Here is a 21,567-nt window from a genome sequence, read left to right as displayed (position 1 = left end):
AGGCTTGCAGTTAGGGGTTTTGTCTTTTCAACTTTTTAATGGTCTCCTTCTGTTTTATGGATAGTTTTCATTCTGCTTATGTCTAATGGCTTGCATTTTTGACGGCTGGCTTTTTATACAGTAGTTTTAAATAGCAAGCCGCCTCCAGCAGTCCTCTGAAGAGGCAGCATAGAAATGTTCTAAACAAACAAACAAATGCCTTCTCTGTTGTGACCCCCTGGCCTGTCTGATGAAGTCAGGAAGGCTCCCGCCCTCCTGTCTTTCCGCAAACTATGCAAAACTGATTTATTCAAGAGGGCTTTTTGAACAGGAAATAGGGCTGCAGTGTAACAATATGGTTCAGAAAGAAGGTTGGGGAAAGAGTTAGGACTGTAGACTATACCAGCGTGTATAGTTCGTACCGTCTCTAAGTAGGTTCCTACTATGTACTTTTTGCATTCATTTAACATATCGTGTTAATACTTACGCTTTGCTTCACCTCTGGCTGGTTCCAGATTTCTACAAGTCAAATCCTATTGCACTGTCGATTGGATGTCCTACCTACCATGTTGATTGTAAACGTATTCTGCCTTGAGTTCCGGTGAGAAAAGTGGACAATAAATACTGTAAACAAACAAACAAGCAAATTTTATTCCTTTCATCATCATCATCATCCACCCCACACCCCACACACCACAAAGATTGCTGGGCATTAAATTAGGGGAGCGCTGAGAATTCTCTATGGAAAAGTGTTCATTCCCAGAGAGACTGACTATTAAACCAGCCTGTGATATATCTTTAGTATCTGTGCTTGCCGTGTTTCTGGCTTCCTATTTGTCTTTTAGAAGACTCAATACAGTCTTTCTCCTTAGGAGCTGCTCCTGTGGCCGCTGTTCTGGGAGGTCTGCTCACACTGAAAAACAGATTGGAAGACAACCGGAATTTCATTAGCCTGTCGTTAGACAAGGCCCATTTCTCCTTATCTTGCTAAGTACCAGATTCAAAGAGGCCACCCTGCTAGCAAAAAGCTCCCAGAATTCCTTGTTGCTAAATCCTACCTTTTTGACCCCATTGAGCAAACAATTGTGCATACCATTCATTGATCAAATAATCCTGCAAAATTACCTCCCCCCATCGCATGCAGTCTCTGGTTGTGTACAATAAAGTGCTGACTCTTCCACCATCTGAGGCATCTCACCATCTGAGACAAGGGAATTGTTAAAAGTATATAAAGCAACAGGAAGGAAAGCACGGGGAAGGGGGGTGGGGACACTGTCATTTGTGGCCTTACCAGCACTGGGAATAATGAAACATGGAATGGAATAATGAAACATAAAAAGTATCTGCTTATCTCCTGCTGGTACATGCAGGATGTTCAGGTACGTCTTTGCAAGTGGATGGAAGGGGGATAGCGTGCGTTGTTTATATGGAGGAATGTTATAAAAGGCTTCTTGTCTTCTATGCAGGCCCTAAACGTTTCAACCCATTGACCTGGATGGCTAGGGTTGCCAACCTCCCACTATTACAGTTGATCTCCAGACAATCAAGATCAGTTCACCTGGAGAAAATGGCTGCTTTGGAGGGTGGACGCTATGGTATTATACCCTGCTGAGGTCCCTCCCCAAACCCTGCCCTCCCTAGGCTCCACCCCTAATCCAAAGCTGGCAACCCTATGGATGGTCCAGCTAGCTGTTTTAGCCAGAATTTAATTTTAGACTGAGGCAACCTCTGATGGGCGGAAAAGGCATGCATAATCAAAAGGAACCCCGAAGAAGTGAGCGGGGTGCATAAAAGGCCTATGTCAAAAGATCACAGATGGATAATCTGTGGCAGGTATGGATTAGGGGTCACTGGGGGTGTGGGGGGGAGGTAGTTTGGAATTTCTTGCATTTGTGCAGGGGTTTGGACTAGATGACCCTGGTGGTCCTTTCCAACTCTATGATTCTATGAATGCTTGGTATTTGTTATGAAAAAACACCCTAAACTACTTCTGTGTCCCACTGGTGGTAATGTGTACCAGTGGCTGAGAACCACCACTACAGGACACACCCAGTGCTCCAGCGTATCTCAAGGGAAGGTTGGAAGTGGCAGTCCAGCAGTCTTTCAAGAAAGCCTGTCCTGCATTGCTCAGTTTCTCCCTGTCTAGATAAGCATCCAAAGAACTCCAGGCTATTCCAAAACTCAATTTGAAAATACTGGTCTGACAGGAAGATCCACACAACACAAAAGAAGAGCCAGGTAGCAGCTGTTGTATCATCTCAATTATCTGATCTATTGTGGTAATATATGGATTCAGCTGTAAGTAACTAAGCAAACTAGAGCTTGATGCTTGACTGCTATATTGATCTTCTTTGTGGATATTCTGGAGTGTCCTATCTGTTGTAATATACATCATAAGGGTGGAAACAGGGAAACTCCTTGATACCTATCCCCATCCATACAGAAGGCTTTTTCTGATTTTGTTTTCCTCAAACAATATCATTCACGCATATTTCCTGTGCTACAAAACAAGCTGGTCTGGAAACCACCTAATACTTTGAAATGAACCAAGGAAGAGGTCGCTGCACAATCTGATGCACCTATGTGCTTTTTCTGGTTGGCAGCCACAGCCCATGAGAAAGTGGGGAAGCACAAAAAAATTTGGTTGGGAATTCTCTTGAAAATTCAGTTTTCCTGGGATCTTCTCTAGAGGGGCACAGCCACATTCCTTACCAGCTCCCTTTCCCTTTATTTTCTAAGAAGGGAAGGTGTGTCAATCATGTTAAAAGAATAATAATAGTATTAATGCATATAGGCTATAGGTTCTGTAATACTATCACTTGTCCAGCTTGTAGTTGATAATAGATCTGCTGCAGATTTGAGTAATATCTGAACACCTTGAGATGGACTACTGTAGCATGCTGTATGTGGGGCTGCCCTTGAAGGTAACGAGAAAACTTAAGGTAACCCGAAAGCTGTAGCTGGTGTAAAATGGGGCAGCACACCTCTTGGTTAGTGAAGGGAGTTATGCCCATTTAACATCACTCTTATGACAATTGTACTGGCTTTCAGCTTGTCAGTGAGCTCATTCAAGGTGCTGGTGCTAACCTATAAAGTGGCCTGGGACCTCCACACTTGAAGGGCTGTCTCTTCTGACACACAGCTATGGGCCAGTTAAGATCAATGCAATTCCATCTTCTATTGATTTCCTTTCATTCTGGGACGTCTATTTGTCTTCTGTTAGAGCTATGGCACTCATTGGGGCTGCCCCCACTTTATGGAATACTTTGTCAGGAGGCCTGTAGGGCACCTACTCTGGTGATATTGAGGGAGCTTGTGGTACAATTCCAGCTGGCCTTTGGTATGTGGAAACTGTATGAGATATTTTGTGACATGCTGATTATGGATGGTGAAGATTTGGATGTTAGACACTTGAGAGACACCATGGTGGACGAGTTAATCTTTCAGACTGGGATCAGGAAGAGCCAGGTTCAAATCCCCACTCTGCCATGAAGCTTGTGGGTGACCTTGGGCCGGTCACACTCTCTCGGCCTAATCTACCTCACAGGGTTGTTGTGAGAGTAAAATAGAGGAGGAAAGATTAATCGTTGCCATTCCAACCGCCTTGGAGTAAGGGTAGGATAAAATGTAAATTGCTGTGGAATTGTGAGCTTATTTACATTTATGAGGCGTTTATTTGGGGTTGGATTATTGAATTTTGTTTATTGTTTATGGATCTTATTATTATTTTTGGTATCTTTTAACTGTGATCTTATCCCCTGTTGTTGTTGTGAAGAAGCAGGTACAATTAACTAAACCGTGTCATCAGCTTTTGAAATGATTGTTTATACATCTCAAGAGGTTCCCATTGATTGCGCTTTTGGTTCTTTTTGTTCAAAGCATTCCCTCTGCCTGCGTCATCCCTGCACTTCTCTTCCAGGCACATGTGCGGCAGATGCCATGAGGTCTGGGCTCAGGTGTTTCCCCGGCCCCCGCCCTGCCAGGATGCTCCACTGTCAATTGCAAATATCCTTTCCAGTCCGCAGAACAGGTCCGGGCACCTTGCGAGTGACTCCAGTCTGCTGCGGAATGTAACTGTGGACAGTTCTCCAGGAACCACAGAGTCTCTCAGAAGAGTTCAGCCGCCCACTCAGACTCATAAAAGTTGCTAATGACAGACCAGAGAGACGTGCACACCGCAGAATTTGCATTATCGTATTTCAGTTGACAGATACAGTAGGAATTTGCTTCAGGCCTAAAATGAGTTGGCAGCTGTTCTCTATTCACTGTGGATGTTCGAGAATACGGCGGCTGAGCAAGTTGAAGGAATACGGCAGTAACACTGCTTCATGTAACCTGTGAGTTTGCGAAAATGCAGAGACAAAGTGCAGAGTTTGGGACTGGGTTCAAAATTTAACATTCTGAGAACCTCAGATTTTATTTTTTGAAAGCAGATTTTCCAGCAGTTGTGATTGTAAAGACAGGACTGAAAATATCTGAGTTGGAGCCAGTATGGTGTAGAGGACTAGGATCTGGGAGACCCAAGTTCAAATCACCACTCTGCCATAGAAGCTTGCTGGGTGACATAAGAACATAAGAAAGGCCCTGCTGGATCAGACCGAGGTCCATCAAGTCCAGCAGTCCGTTTACATAGTGGCCAAACCAGGTGCCTCCAGGAAGCCCACAAACAAGACGACTGCAGCAGCATTGTCCTGCCTGTGTTCCTAAAGCACCTAATATAATACGCATGCTCATCTGACCATTGGGCCAGTCACATACTCTCAGCCTAACCTACCTCACAGGGTAGTTGTGAGGATAAAATGGAGAAGTGGAGAATGCTGTAAGCCGCTTTGGGTTCCCATTGGGGAGAAAAACATGGTATAAATGAAGTTAAAACAATAATGAAAAAAGAAATCTTTGAAGCAGGAGCAATCTCAGTAAAGTTTCCACGTATACTGTATATTCATTGCACTTTCCTATGATTGTCAGAAGCAGAATGAAGTATGCAAAACAGATGCACATGCTATTATGCCTACTCTGCATAATTTACACACACTGGCTACTTCCACACAATAATTATTCCTGGCTGTTGATTTATTGCTGCTGCAGAAACATTCGTAGCACTAATGGAGCATCCATACGGGAGGATTCTCCATTCTTTCCTTCCTATCTCTCACCATTCTCCACCGCCTTTGGGATTATTTTGCTGCCTTTAAAAAAAATGGTAGTAGATACAGCAATACAACAACTATAGTTTTTTTAAATGGTAAAAAGCCTGTCCATTGGGGTAGAGGGATGGCAAGTGTCATGGGATACGGAAGGGAAGTATCACTGGTGTGGGTGGGGGAGTCTGAAAATCCATACTTTTCCACCACATGGTCGGTAAACCTGCTTTGACTCTGATATTTCCAGGAAATTGGAACAGAGCAGGCTCCAGAAACACGGGAGCAAACCAGGAGAAACCATGGGATCAGGAAGGAGGAGGATGACTGGAAGAAGATGACACATGGATCCTCTGGGAAAAAAACAAAACAAAAAAGTTTGAGAGCCAGGGAGGAGCAAAAGACCCACAAAGAAGCACCACATTGCAGAGTTTGCTTTTTCTCGGCACAAAAATTAGGATTTAATTAGTGGGATTTCAATTTCTTTCAATGCAAGAGAGTACACAAAGCAGAGTGCTCATGGTTTTAGGTTAAATAATGAACCTTGGCTATCTTGCTATTCTTTCCCCTTCCCCCACTACATTTTATCCCAGCCCTTTGATCCTTTGTATATTCTGCCTGGATTGCATGAGAGGTGCTAAATGGACCTCAGGACACGTAAAGTTTAGCAAAAGATGTGAATTAATGTAATGGACCGTTGTGTGGTGAGGCATTTGTCTGCACGCATGTCAAGACTTGAGCCTTACCCTTCACAATGTTTATGGATTAATCAAGCAAAACCCAGAATATAATCCTTCTAAACTCTGTTTTAAATGGCCACAAGATGTTTACATCTTTCCTAAAGAATTTCTCGAGTTATTAGCACTGCTTCTCTTTGAAACAAATCCTACAAACAAATCTTTTAGAACTGACATTGAATATCAGTCTAATGTTGCTCCGCAGAGGGCAAGCATCCGGCTTCCTAATTTTATGATTGCATTCAGTTCTATTGAACAGCTTAATATTCATCATGGTTGCCCAGCAACAATAGAGTATTTTTAACATGTCCTTTAAAAACATATCCAGGCTTCAGCTTGACATGACATCTAACTGAGCAAGCTGGAGAGAACCAGCATATCCATTAGCAAAAAAATAAATAAAATGAAATGAAACCATGAGAATATTGATAGAAACTGTCCCAGTGTATAAACTGGTGATATGTCAATTTGGAACATATGAAAAAAAGGAACAACACTTGAAACAAAGGCTCTTTGTATTGGGATAAAGCATCTATGTACAGGGCCAGCTTCCTTGTGAAGACTGGGGACCTGTAGGATTATGTCCTATCTATTTATTTACATATATGATAAGCCTGTCTTATTGTATCAATACCCAATAACAATAAAACAGTAGGAGGTTGAAGATTCAAAGCAGTTTGTTTTATTGGCCAATACACAAAACTCCTGGTGAAAATTGCCCAAAGCGCAGGACAATTCACACCCACATCAAAGGATTGCAAGCATGAATATAGACTTCGATAATGGGTGGTTACAGAGGCGTAATACACACGTAAGGACCCAAATGCCCAATACTCGGGACCCCCGAATTAGAATAACCTATTACAGAATTGAAGGCGGTTACAGAGAAAGTGATGATCTCATGCTCACTAATAAGCAAGAAGACCCTTCAGTGTCAGGTGCTGTTCTGTTTGATCCTAAGTTACTGCAGTTCTTCTTATCTTGGACCCTGGCAGCTGCCAAGGCTAACTAAGGGAGTTTTCCTAGCTGGCCCTTATGAGTGGGGAGCCAGCTTATAAGAGCATACTCGGGCCTTCTATGGATCCTCTAATTAGTTTCTAACTAGTAAAGCTGGGCCTCTTATACTCAAGGCCTTTAACATATATGTGCTTGGTGTGACTTTAATCATAGATGCCAACTCTTATACACTGAGTATGGCTTATTCATAAGTGCAGATTATACTTTATTGATTACAAAGAATATATTTCAAATCAAAGAATACATTTCCCATAGCATATAATGATTTCAAGCATTTCATATATACAAGCAGATGTTGCCAACCTCCCAGTGAGGCCTAAAGATCCTCCAGAATTACTTCTGATCTCCATACTACAGAGATTAGTTCCTTTGGTGGAAATGAATTCTTTGGAGGATGGACTCTATGGCATTACACCCTGCTGAAGTCCCTCCCTGCCCCAAACCTCCCCCTTCCCAGGATTCCCCAAACCTCCAAGAATTTCACAATCCAGAGCTGGCAACCCTAAAGCAGAGAATGGACTTAAATGCAGCCAGTGCTGGTCCTAAAATATTATCGGTTTCCCAACAGCAAAAGTGAGTGTTTGCCTACAACTCAGCTGTAGTATGTCAGATTCTTCAGAAGAGTTTCCAGATTAAACTCCTCACCAGGAAGATTCTCCATGCCAGATTCCCTACTGTTGGGACACATGTTCATGACTATTCTGATGGTTTTAGGTTGTTCACTGGGCCAATGTTGACAGATGGTCTCGGAAAATGGTCCTGTATGATTTTCCCTGCCAACACTGATCTGTTGTGGGAATTTGTTTGGAAAGCCTACTCATTCAGGACAATTTATTTTGTCAAAGCCTAAATAGTCGTTTCAGTTCAAAAACATTATTCATACAAGGAATGGGTGGCCAGCTAACCAGGAACTATTGATCACGGTAAGCAGCTGTTTTGGCCCATTAGACAAAAACCCAAACTACCAGCAGTGGAAAATCTTCTATTAGGACAAACCTCAAAGGTCACAAATTAGTAAAACAGCTTTCAAGCCACCCAGAATTCTTCATCAGTCTGGATGTGAAAACCAAAAAGGGGAGGGGAATAGCAACAAATGCAGGCTGTTTCCACATGGTGATATTTCTCTGTATGGAATGCAGCATGCCCCACTTAAGTGGGGAGCTTCCATATGATTACTTGCGGGGATCCGGGGGCTTTTACCTTTGAGTAACAGCAAAGAAAAACCTCAGCTGCTCCAATTCAAAAGAAGTGCAGGGTAGCTGAGATTTCACAGGCATTTTTCACACATGTTCAAATATCTTCAGAATCATGAGAGCTAGAATCTTGTTTCCTTTTTTAAAGCTGAGACTCTTTGGAAACTGCTTTCTGTGACCAATAACCCATTCAGATACTTTTTTGCCCTTCTGTGGAATTGTGCAGCAGCACACTCTTATAGCGCTGAATTCAGGCCCACCTACTTGCCAGACTGTAGCACAGCAACAGGATTATCAATGTGATTAGAGAACAGATCAATTATGTGGATATAAAAATATACAAGAAATAGTAGAAAATGAAGGTGATTGTTCTACTTTGGAACAAGATTGCAAGATGCTAACCTTTCAAGAGCCATATGCACCTTTCCTTATCAGCTACTCTGGATTTCAGGTAACATGCCAATTTTATGGACATTGAAACCAGAAGAGTTTACGGGGATTTATTTCCAGAACTACTCCAGTTGCTAAGAGATTGGTACTGGTGGAGTAGAAATCTCAGTATATTCCAGCAGTTCAAGAGTGGCTGCTGCAAAAGGTTGATCTATCAGCGAAGAAAAGAAAACTGTTTACACAGAGAAGACAATTTTGATAAGTATGAACAAATTTGGGCCTCTTTTCCAGTGTGTTTTGGAACCAGTTCAGGCTTGGATTTGGTAACCACTCACTCCAGTCATGGAGGCCGGTGGTTGGTTTTCTCTTGCCCTACTATCAAATTATTTTCAGACGATTTTGAACGTCCTCCCACATAATCCAGCTGTCTCATCTCTGCCCATGCAAATCCCTTTCTGCTCACCCAATGCACATAGTCCCCCCCCCGACTCAAGCACCCCCTCTCTGCACCCCAACACTCTTGCCTCAAACTCTCCTTCCCCTCCCGGAGTAAAGTCTATTTGTGGTATACCTCTCCCCGGCTGAGGAGGACTTCATCGCCATGAATGCCTCGCGTAACCAGGCTCCGATCTCTTCTATCGAATGCTGAATATCGAACAAGATAATTACAAAGAACCCCGACCTCCGAAATCCGCGTAAGTTACAAGAACTCTCTTTGTTTACAAACTTATTTACAACTACCGCAACTTGGAAAATCGACTAAGGATTCTACACCCCTCCGCCCAGGACTGTAATTGATCTTCCGACTGAAACGGCTACTTAATTAACTTTTAAATCGAATTAGCAGGCAAACAAAACAATCTTAAAGAATTTATTGACATGAATAGCTACCAACCGGAGGTTGCAGCGTAGAAGGGGAGGAGGAATTTTTTACTTTCGTTTCTCCGTGCATTCGCCTTAAGATAGTTCTCCAGTTATGCTTTTAACCAGGAAGATACCTATCTAGGAACACAGGCAGTTGCAGTGGGTGGATGGACCGGATGTGCCTTACTAAGTGTAGCATCAAAACAAATCCTACCCTTTTGGATTATAGAGACGGAGTGACAGAAAAGCCACTGCTCTATATTTGCCTGCTAATTCGATTTAAAAGTTAATTAAGTAGAGCCAAACCAGAGACTTCCAACTACTCTGTAGCTATTCTATACTGATTTGCCTGCTTGCACTTGACTAATTAGTCTGGAGAACACCATAGATACGATAATCATGGAGACTAATTGCCAAGGAACACAAGAAATGTTTGCTAAGCAGACTCAACTAATCAAGGAGCATTTTGAACAGATCTCTAAGCAACAGGAACAATCAGCCAGACAAATGACTTTATTTATCTCTCAAAAATTAAATGGTATGATAAATGAAATTAAGGAAACAAAAGACCAAACCACAGCAATTAAAAATGGCATGAATAAGATGGAATTTACAGTCAAAAATATTACTGAAGAATTGAAAGAAGCTAAAATGGATATGAAATCTCAGGCTCAACAAATTGAAAATCTACAATCCCAGGAAAAGCTAGTGAAAGATCACCTGGCAGTTTTGGACTTGCAACTGAGAGAATCTAATCTACGCATACAAAATTTGCCTGAAAGACTAGGGGGTACCAGACAGACCATCATCAAGTCACTTGCTAATATATTTCAACTAAATGAACAAGAATTGGACTATGCAATAAATAAAATATACAGAATCCCCCTGTCAACTCGAGCACAGAATGCAAAAGCCAGAGAGATCCTGATCTCTTTTTATGACATCGGGTTGAAAAATAACATCATGAAACTCCATATGGAAAATCAGTTCTCTGTAGATGATATACCGTTAATAATTCTTAAAGACATCCCACGCCATTTGATTGAAAAGAGAAGCATCTACAAAGATTTTACTGAGATACTGAGAAAAAAAGGAATAAAATATTCCTGGTTGTTGCCGCAAGGACTTACCTTCACCTACAAACAGGTTAAATATTCTATCAACTCATCGGAAGATGCTAAAAACTTTTTGACAAGAAATAATGAGCTGACGGAACTTACTACAGGACCACAAAAAGAACAACAGATAGCCCAACGAGCAAAGGGTGAAGATTGCTACAGACAAGAGATCAACTTGAGAAAGTCTACAAACAACAGCAGGAACTCCAGTCACATCCTTTTTCTTCTAAAAGTCTAAAAAGAAGGGCTAAGAAAACCGGAAGAATACCAACTTTTTTTTTATAAGGGGAAGGGGGGGAGTAGAACCATTATAATATTAATTAGCTTTTTTCTTAGATAATAAAGTTTTATAAGATCTAATCCATTATAATTGACAGAGATAAAGGCTTGGAAAATAATGTATTAACATATTATGTGTAGTCTCTGTTTATTTTTTCTTTCTTAATGGTTTTTTTTGTTCTTTATTTTCCCCCCTGCTTATTAATATTATTATGTTATTATTATTTTTGAAGAGGTATAATATAAGGGGGAATTATAATATTAAAATAATAATGTAGCAGGATTAGAAGTTATAAGTACAAAGGAGATACCAATTTAATGCTGGAAGAGAGGTGGCCGGTGGGGAAGTTCATCATATTTTATTAGATTTAATGTAAAAGACAAACGCCTAAGAATTTGTTAATAATTTTTTTAATATGCTCTAATGGTTGTATTGTCAAATGAATATATTATTTGTTGAAAAATTATATATATATATATATATATAAAAAAAAGAATCTGGCCTCCTACAATGCATGGCTGGCGAGCAGCAGTCACAGTGGTGGGTCACAAGTTGTGCATGCTTGATGTAACTCCTCTGTTTGTTTGGTTATGATGTGATCTGGGTCCAGTTAATCCTGCCCCTCCTTTGTGAGGCACGGAAGTCTGCATTCCTTTTTTCCCTGCAGCGCAAATGATCTGTGACACATCCTTTTTTAAAAAAAAGGACTTTTTTTGGCCCCATCCCCAATCCTGCAAGTGCAAGGTCACGAGCTCATTTCTTCAGTCCTGCTGGAAATAAAATGTCTATTTTCACTTGCCTCTTCAACGGCAGCCGGTTTAGCCTGCAGCCAGATTTCTGCTCTGTCGTTTCATTCTGAAAACGCACCCTTCCGTTAGTCAAAGCAATCTTTCTGAAACGGTTTGTGTGTTTCCTATACTGAAGGCTTTTGGGAGGGGGCATTTTTAAGGTTAACCATTTTTAAATCTTGATTTTATTATTGTATTTGAATTTATAAATGCTTTTATTTCTCAAAAAATGTCTGGAAGGTGTTTTTTTTAAATGATTTGGTTTCAAGCCCTGACCTGGATAGCCCCAGGCTAGCCTGATCTCATCAGATCTCAGAAGCTAAGCAGGGTCAGTCCTGATTAGAATTTGGATGGGCAACCTCCAAGGACAACCAGGGTCATGACATGGAGGCAGGCAGTGGCAAACCATCTCTAAATGTCTCTTGCCTTGAAAACCCTATGGGGTTGCCAGAAGTCAGTTGTGACTTGATGGCGCAAGCACGCACACACACACACTCACACACACACACACACACAGAGAGAGTTCTTGTTTGGATGGGAACATTTTTAATTTTTGAAATAAATACGTGGTGGTGTAAGTCAAGGATACTTCCAATGAACTCAACAAAAGATGAAATTGGCTACCATCTACCCTATGAAGCTGTGACAGAGTATATAACTCTGTAGTTCATCCCAATATACCTACAGCTGCAGATAAACCCCTCTCAGGACACCAGAATACAAGGCACACAGCATCATAATGTACAAACTTAGAGCATGCAGGTGAGAATGATGGTGTTGGGAATTCTGGAGAAAGGGCACTTGACACACACTGGCAAACATAGGAAAAGCATATTGTTAACACTTGTCCAAAAGTAGGGTTACCAAATAAAAAATGTCCTGTCCCTTTAGTAATGGGATGTTGTTTACGGGGTGATTTTATTTACCTCAATGTGATGAAAACCTTACACTGCCCAGTGCCACACATTAAGGCTTTATTAAAGGGACAGAACAGTTGGCAACCATACTCTGAACCCTTACAGACACCCTGGCACCTCAAGCTCACATCCTGACCAGGAATATCTACTCCAGGCTCCCACCAGCCACTAATGAAGGCTAAAGTAAAACCCTGACGCCTATGTGGGCAAGCAACAGACATTCCAGTCCAACAAGTGCTAGCATTGACCCAATGTCCATAACGTAGGGTTGCCAACCTCCAGGTAAGGCCTCCCGGAATTACAACTGATCTTCAGATGACAGAGATTAGTTCCCCTGGAGAAAATGGCTGCCTTGGAGGGTGGACGCTATGGAGTTGAGGTCCCTCCCCTCCCCAAACTCCACCTTCCCCAAGCTCCATCCCAAATATACAAGAATTTCTCAACCCAGAGTTGGCAACCCTGTCATAATCCCTTTGCCTTTCAGGATCTCAGCCTGGCCTTGTGTAGACAGCACAGACACCATGGAGAGATCTCCTCTATATTTCCATAAAAACGACGGGTCAATATTGTACCAATTACTTCACTAGCCCTCCAAACAGATGTGCCTTAAGGTATGAATAGCAACAATTAAGTGTGGCTAATGCCAATGTGGGGAAAGAAATGAGGCATGGGAACTGGGGGACCATCTTTGTGGTGATGTTCTTTCAATCACAAACTTGCTAGCATTTACCAAGTGCATTGAGCCTTACATTAAATCTGTTGTAGCAATTAAACATTACCCATTACCAGAGGTGGATCTACTGTGAAACTAATGAAGCTTAAGCCTCAGGGCCCCTAATCCCAGAGGGGCCCCCTGAAGCAACTTTTTTTAATGAGTGAATTTCTCAACAAAATCGATGGAGTTTTTTAAGTGATAGAATCATAAGCCGATGAATTGAAGCACTTAATATTGACTTTAGAATATGCTATAATACCCATTTCATATGGCCTCAAAATGTCCCTGTCATTGGTCAAATTTCACAATTTTCTCAGGGGCTTGCTGTGCTTGAACCCCCAGCTGTAAGGGCTCACTGAGCTCCCCAGGATCTATTCACAGCCTACATTTTGGCAGCTGGATTGTCAGATCCTTTGTTGGTGCATGGCTTAATAGTTCTGTAGTTTTATTTCATCACTTTATGGCCCATTTTCAAGGACTCCACTCCACCACCCTGTTCACCACCATTTGAGCCTCAAGGGCAGCAAGGCCCTTTGGACCTTGCTGGATGTTGCCCTACTGTTGCCAGTTGCGAAGGGCCCCCCATAGCTTCAGGACCCCAAAAATGTAGGTCCGCCACTGCCCATTACTGATCCCATGTCTCTCTTGGCTTTTTCTAGGAATGATTTGAGGCCGAACTGCTGCCCTTCCTCTGGGGGATACAACACTGTCAAATTTTCACTCCTACCAGTGAATTGTTTTGCTGCTCCCACCACAACTGCTGTCACTTCAGAGGGGAGGAAGGCTCAGCAACTGGATGTCCGTTGAACACATGAAGCTGCCTTATACTGAATCAAACCCTCAGTCCATCAAAGTCAGTATTGCCTACTCAGACCTGCAGCGGCTCTCCAGGGTCTCAGACAGAGGTCTTCCACATCACCTTCTTGCCTGGTCACTTTAACTGGAGATGCCGGGGATTGAACCTGGGACCTTCTGCATGCAAAGCAGAGGCTCTACCACTGAGCCACATCCCCTCCCTGTCCATTGGTGGGTTTGGGCTGCTCCGCTCCTAGTTCTTCAAGCAGTCCCAGCTGTTACTCCCCCTTCTACAATGCTGTTGGAGGACTTTGAAGGGAGGAATGAGGCAGACAAAGCCATGGTCCCATCCCACAGGCAGAGTGGAATGATTTGCACTCTGATCTTTCAATATGACACATGAAGCTGCCTTATACTGGTAGTGAATAAAGAGGCTGTTTGCCTTAAGAAAAATACATACGACTATGTGAACACTAACACTTCGTGTAGCAAATTTGGGGGGCATCATTCAATTATCATTTATCATTCAACAGTCAATTATGAAATGTATAATTTTTTTCACTGCCTGGAGGGTTTTCTGGCTTACACATCAGAATATTTTGGTCCATCACATGCTGCTGAGATGTGTTTAGATAGAGCCACACCTAAAGAATTTTTGCAATGCTTCAACTTCTTCATTCTTATGCTATGCATCTCATAATGGTGAGGAATAGCTTCCTTAAGGGTGTAAGGATTTTTTTTTTTTAAGAAAGGTCATTTTGAAGAAAATCTGGCTGAAGTTAGGGCTAAAAGCCCAATCTTACTCATCAGGGGTCCTCAAATTAGCTGATCCTGCAGGGAATTTTGAGAAACTGTAGTGAGTGCCACCACAAAATGACTATTTTGGAGGGCAGACCATCACAAAATATTAAGCGGTTGGCTGCGACGTGATGGTACAGTCCACCACCACCATAAAAAATTGGGCGGTTCCAAGTCATGTGTCATCTTATGGCAACTACATGAGGATGGGGTGCCTCCTGTTCCAAGGAAGTGGAGGAAAGCTGGGGAACAGATGCTGTTTTGTATCCTTTTCCAAGGAAAGGGAGGGGGTTACTCCCTGTTCTGCCAAAAGGAGAGGTTAGCAAGAGCCCAGGAACATAAGAAATTTGTGTCTTAGCCTTAGGTAAAGGGTTGATATTTTTTAAAGACCATTTCATAGTGGGCTTTTAGAGGAGGAGGAGGAGGAGGAGGAGGAGGAGGAGAAGAAGAAGAAGAAGAGTTGGTTTTTATATGCCGACTTTCTCTACCACTTAAGGAAAACTCAAGCCGGCTTACAATCACCTTCCCTTCCCCTCCCCACAATAGACACCCTGTGAGGTAGGTGGGGCTGAGAGAGCTCTAACAGAGCTGTAACTTGCCCAAGGTCACCCAGCTAGCTTTCTGTGTAGGAGCAGGGAAACCTCTGTGTGTAGGAGCAGATTAGCTTCTGCCGCTCACCTGGAGGAGTGGCGAATCAAACCCGGTTCTCCAGAGTCCACCACTTCAAACCACAGCTCTTAACCACTCCACCACGCTGGCTCTCAGTGATCAGGTTTTATGCTCTAGCTGTTTTTTTTTTAATTCTGGGTTTTAATTAACAACATTTAATTTGTAATGTTTTTGATTACATAAGCCACCTTGGTCAGTTCCTGATTGAATAAATAAATAACACATAAGCCAAGGGCACACGGCTATGATGTACCTGTGACATATGCCTGGCATGAGCTCAGTTGCTTTGCTAGTGAATCAGTTGGCAGTGTGTGGCCTGTATCTCCATGTTTCTTTCCCCCTTTCATCCAGGTAACTCCAGACCATTCAAGACCCTTTGGATTTTCTTCCCAAGAGTCCCAAAGCCAGCAGGCACCAGAAGTGCATAGCCCATGGTTGCCATGTAGGGGATCATTGCTATTCCTTCCTCATAAGAGTTTGTAAAATGTTACAATGCTGGAATGCCAAATTTGCCCAGTTGCCAGTGTGCTCTGGGTCTCAGATCTGATTTCTGAAATGGTTGAAGCCCTCACACAATTACTACACAACTTGACATGTTTGCTTTTAGCAACCTGAACAAAAAACAAACAAACAAACAAAAGAACAAAAATAGATCAGTGTTTGAGGGAAGGCCAGTCTTAAAGTATTCCTTCTAAAGTTATCGGAAGTGTTTGGCCTTGGGTGTGTGTGTGCGTGTGTGTGTGTGTGTGTGTGTGTGTGTGTGTGAGAGAGAGAGAGAGAGAGAGAGAGAGAGAGAGAGAGAGAAACTGTGCGGAACTGTTTCACACAAATTATTTTTTACATGAAACTAAATCAGGGAGGTCATTCTGTACTGTCTTTACCCGTTCAGAAATAAATATCTGAAATCAGCCACTAATGTTTATTTAAATACACAAGAGAGACTCAATTTTGCGTCAAAGACAAACAGAGCTGGAACATGGATTCCTTTTCAGACCATTCGCTTGACTCTCTGAATTAAACAACAGATAAGAACCATTCCAGGACAGACTGCTCTTTTGATGGTCTTTGGCCAAGATTTTTGTAGGATAAACAATCGTTAGTGAAGAACAGACGAAGAGAGCATGAAATGGGTGTCTAATTTCTCAAGACGTATGAAGGTAGGCTAACGTTCTTACATTAGTATGCTGTTAACTGCTTATTAAAAACATTCTTACACAATAGAAAAATCTCCAATGTCAGTTAAAAGGCTACAGATAAATTCCCAGAAGAGCGGGATGGCTTTATAGATATATCATGAACAGAGTTCAGAAACAAAACTTACTCTTTCCATTTAAAACTTAACCCTTTACCTACCATGAGCTTTTGATCCTCTCCTGTGCTCTCTGTCCCTCATCAAGCTCAAACTTCCTTGTGCCCCTAGTGGCTGAAACCAGAACTGCATCAAAAGGAAAACCATTGGCAAGTCATTTGGATGGATGCAGCATGACTGGCTTTAGGGGCCCTACAGCTGACTTGGGCCCCCGAAATTTTGTCTCCCCTAGTCCTCCCCCCTTGGCAGCCTTGCATATCAGTGGCCTCATGCCACTTCCAGCCCAGCTATGTTTGCATATGACTGGACGGGTCAGAGTATCTGGCCACTGCTCAGGTCCCGCAGGCCATTGCTCAGGTTCATAAACAGGAACTAAATAGTATTAAATGCCACTACTACTCATAGGGTTGCCAACCTCCAGGTACTAGCTGGAGATCTCCTGCTATTACAACTGATCTCCAGCTAGGGTTGCCAGGTCCCTCTTCGCCACCGGCGGGAGATTTTTGAGGTGGAGCCTGAGGAGGGCGGGGTTTGGGGAGGGGAGGGACTTCAATGCCATAGAGTTCGATTGCCAAAGCGGCCATTTTTCTCCAGGTGATCTGATCTCTATCGGCTGGAGATCAGTTGAATTAGCAGGAGATCTCCTGCTGCTACCTGGAAGTTGAGAACTAGAAAAATTAATACGTATGCTGACCTAACTCAGTTACATGAAACAACAGCACCAGCTCAAACCTATTTTTTTTCAAAAATATATATTCACAATTCACCAAGGATTCAATATCAAATTAGTTATAATCACTGTATTGTACATAATAATTACATTCAAACAAACCAGGTTACTTCACCAGTGGAATAATAAGTTTCACAATTCCAGAATTCCAATCCCCGGTGTATATCAACGGAGTCAAAATCAAAGTTACTTCACCAAGAATCAAGTCCATAAGGTAACAAAATTAAAACTATCCAAAGTCCAATGAAATTCAAGTCCAAAACGGCACTTCCGGATAAGTGGGCGTATCGCAATGTGAATTGCTTCATCAGTTGTTATTCCTTTTGTCTTTACCCAAAACGGGTTACGTTGTAGAACGGGTACAGAGACCTCTGGAAAATAATATACCGCATAGGACTTGCTTAGCTTTGTATTCTAATAAAAATACAATGATCAAGGTCCAAAGACGTTACAAAAAAGTTACCACGCTTACCAAGACTGACCAGCAGACCTTCACAGTTCGTATAGCATTTGCTGTTGCTGGTGTAGAGTGCAAATCCTATTCTGCATAAATTCCTTCCCTCAAATGGCTACAGCTGTCATTCATTATTGAAAACTCTTTTGTTTAAAGAAAACATGCTAGGTCGAATTCATTGTTCAGACCTAGTGGTGTCATAGTTTTAAATAGATGAACAAATTTCATTTCGTGTCTGCGCAAAAGTTTAACCACGTCCTCATGGAAGTAAGGACGTGGTTTGTATTGCCATAATGTGAAAAATAGCAAGTCCTTGTCCGAATGTCCTTTTTCCAAATAGTGACTCGTTAATGGTGCTTCCAATAATTGTGAGCGTATCCTTGCCCTGTGTTCTCCGATGCGGATTTTTAATTGCCTCGATGTTGATCCAATATACATTAAAAAACACAGGCATAAAATTGCGTACACCACGTTGGTAGAAATGCAATTTGTAAATTGATTAAGTCTGAATTTGGAATTAGAGCTGGAAGAACTCACTTCCTTGATCGGAAGTGCCCAAGATGAGTCAACATGCCAGAACTGTGATGGTTGCACTTTAATTGCTTGGTTTCTTGACAAGGCCAGCTCTAGAGATAGACCCCCTCTTGGAGCCCAGCCAGTTCACAGCTGCTGACCTCCACTTGCTCGCACCTAGGTGCTAGGGCGGCTTTCCCAGTCTAACCTTCTCTAAGTCCATTAAGCTCCCATCCTGGCCACTGCACCCTTCCTGCAGAGTTAAGCCAGGGAAGGGCCTGAAGATCTGTTGGAATTATAACTGATCTCCAAGCGACAGAGGTTACTCCTCATGGGGGAAATGGCTGCTTTGGAAGGTGGACTCTATCGCATTATATCCCTCTGGGCTCCCTCTAAGGTTGCCAGGTCCGGGTTGGGAAATACCTGGAGATTTTGGGGGCAGAGCCTGAGGAGAGCAAGGTTTGGGGAGGGGAGGGACTTAAATGCCATAGAGTCAAATTGCCAAAGCGGCTATTTTCTCCTGTGGAACTGATTTCTAGCCATTTGAAGTCCAGGTAACAGGAGCAAAGGTAGTTTTATAAAGCCTCTTCAAAATCTCCAAAAAGCTGCTGAAGCTCTGTGAAAGGACCAAAAACCCTGGGAGACAATGAAGATGCAACACTAATGAAGAATCAAAATGCATCAGAGGGGTTCTGATGTAGGTATGAAAAGTCTGGGGCTTTTCAGTTCAGGAAAATGACAGCTAAGTATGCAGAAAGGGGACAGAGAGAGCATTTCCGCCCAACATGTCACTGAGGCAACCAGTGACATCAGTGAACGACAGATTTATGACAGACAAAAGGAAGTACTTCATTACACAATGTATAATTGAATTATGGAACTCACTTCCACAGGATATAGTGAAGGCCACTGGCTTAGATGGCTTAAAAAAGGAGTAGTCAAATCCATGGGTGACAGGTCCATCAACACTGATTAGCCCTGATGGCTAAATGGAACCTCCATGTCCCGAGGCAGTATACCTCTAAATCTCAGTGGCTGGGGAGCAACGACAAGTGGACACTTTGACCTCTATGCCCTGCTTATAGGGCTTCTGGGAACAACTGGTTGGCCACTGTGAGGAAGAGAATGCTGGACAAGATGGATGATTGGTCTGTGCCAGCAATGCTTTTCTTACATTCTTAACAGGGTGCTTCCAGACAGAATGGTCTGCCGATGTCAGGCATGGTGATATAGCAAGTCTTGATACTCACAAGCCATGCAGAGACTATGGCAATCACTGTGAAGATGGCGAGACCAAAAGGAACACTAGATGTAACAGGCAGCACAGCAATATTAGTGCCTTAGCAGCCCATCATTGTAGCCAATCCTCCCTCTTCCTATAAGAAGTACCTTTTTTATTTTAGTTATCCCTGCATTCACTTTTGCTGGAAACTCTGCTCGACCAGTACCATTTGCAGTTCAGTTTCTTGTGGATAACCTCCCTAGCCTCTTGCTGCAAACAGTCTGACGCTCCAGGTCGAAGGTTTCCATGACCCACAGATGGTTTTTTCCTAAGGCTGCCAGCCTCCTTGTGGTGGCTGGAGATCTCCCACTATTACAACTGATATCCAAGCGACAGAGATCAGTTCCCCTGGAGAAAATGGCAGCTTTGGCAATTGGACTTTATGGCATTGAAGTCCCTCCCCTCTCCAAACCCTGGCTAAACCAGCATCTGGAAAACAGGGGCAAAACGCATGGGGAGAGCGAGGCAACCTCTGACGGGCATATAAGGCATGCATAATCAAAAGGAAGACCCAAAGCAGTCGGTGGGGGTGACAGCAGAGAAACAACCCTGCATAAAAGGCCTCAGTGTTTCCCACATCTTGATGCCTGGAAAGGAACTTCCTTTTTAAGTTGCTAGGAGGAGAAAATATGTCCTTTGAGTGACCTGCTGTTTTGCTAACTGTTTCATGATTCCTCAAATCCTAATCATTTATGCTAAGACCAGAGGCTTTTACACTGTTAAAATCTGCTGGCTCAGTTCAGAGGGAAGTGAGAGTTCATGCAAGGTTTGTGGAAAATGCAAAAAGTGGCACAATGCCATGGTTCTTATGTTCTTATGTTCTCGGGAAGCAGAGCTTTTGCATATTTTATTGGGGCCGTTATGCTTTGGAAGTGAGGCTGCTGTGCTGACACCACCCCAGAACAATCTCTCCCATATTTAGCAAATCTTAGGAAATGCACAGATACCCTCAAAAGGTTCCAGGAATTCAGCTCATACATACTACAGGGTAATGCAGGGCACTGGGGCGGTTTTGTTAGCTGCAAAGAAACCTGGCAGAAAGTGTACCAACCCTGACCTTACTCCACACTACTTGGAATCCCTAATAATATAGTTCTGGCTCTCAGATTGGGAGCTGACTTTTTCTCTAGGCTTTTGTTTAAGTTAAGGGTGTTTTCTTCGTGAATGGTTTGAAAATGCTTCTTCAATGGCTTTTTGATGGCTTGTGGGTATTTGCTCCTGCACACATCTGAACTGAACACACATGAAGTTGCCTTATACTGAATCAGACCTTTGGTCCATTAAGGTCAGTATTGTCTACTCAGACTGGCAGTGGCTCTCCAGGGTCTCAGGCAGGACTCTTTCACATCACCTCCTTGCCTAGTCTCTTTAACTGGAGATGCCAGGGATTGAACTTGGGACCTTCTGCATGCTAAGCAGATGCTCTACTACTGAGCCACAGCTGAGCATCAAAAAGTCTTTCATCAGGAGAGTGCTCTGTCTTCCCTAAGCACAGATTATGGCAGGGGCTTTCAGGTCAGTATTGTCTACTCAGACTGGCAGCAGCTCTCCGGGGTCTCAGGTAGAGGGCTTTCACATCACTTGCTACCTGGTCCTTTTAACCTGGAGATGGAGGGGATTGAACCTGAGACCTTCTGCATGCCAAAGCAGATGCTCTACCACCTGAGCCATAGCCCCTCCCATCTACTAGCTAATGAGGGAGGTGAGACTGGTGTTCTGCCTGCATGTGTGGCAAGGGAGGAACAATTTGGTCATTACAAGGTATCCAGGTGTAGATATAGACATCTACTCACCCATGAGCATCAAGGATGCATTGTTTGCAGGGGGGGGGGCTTTATCCAGACAAGCACTGTCTGCCTGGGCACCTGCTTTCTCAGC

At 42.9% G+C, this 21,567-nt stretch overlaps 1 non-coding gene across 1 annotated transcript; it reads right to left on the bottom strand.

The window, feature by feature from the left end:
• Nucleotides 1-14,080: 14,080 nt before the first annotated feature.
• TRNAA-UGC (transfer RNA alanine (anticodon UGC)) lies at nt 14,081-14,152 on the bottom strand. Its single transcript has one exon. It is a non-coding gene; the product is annotated as a tRNA-Ala (tRNA).
• Nucleotides 14,153-21,567: the final 7,415 nt, after the last annotated feature.

This window comes from Euleptes europaea, chromosome 8 (assembly GCF_029931775.1).
Source record: "Euleptes europaea isolate rEulEur1 chromosome 8, rEulEur1.hap1, whole genome shotgun sequence".
Taxonomy (NCBI): domain Eukaryota; kingdom Metazoa; phylum Chordata; class Lepidosauria; order Squamata; family Sphaerodactylidae; genus Euleptes; species Euleptes europaea.
This window is presented reverse-complemented; position numbering and strand designations above follow the sequence as displayed.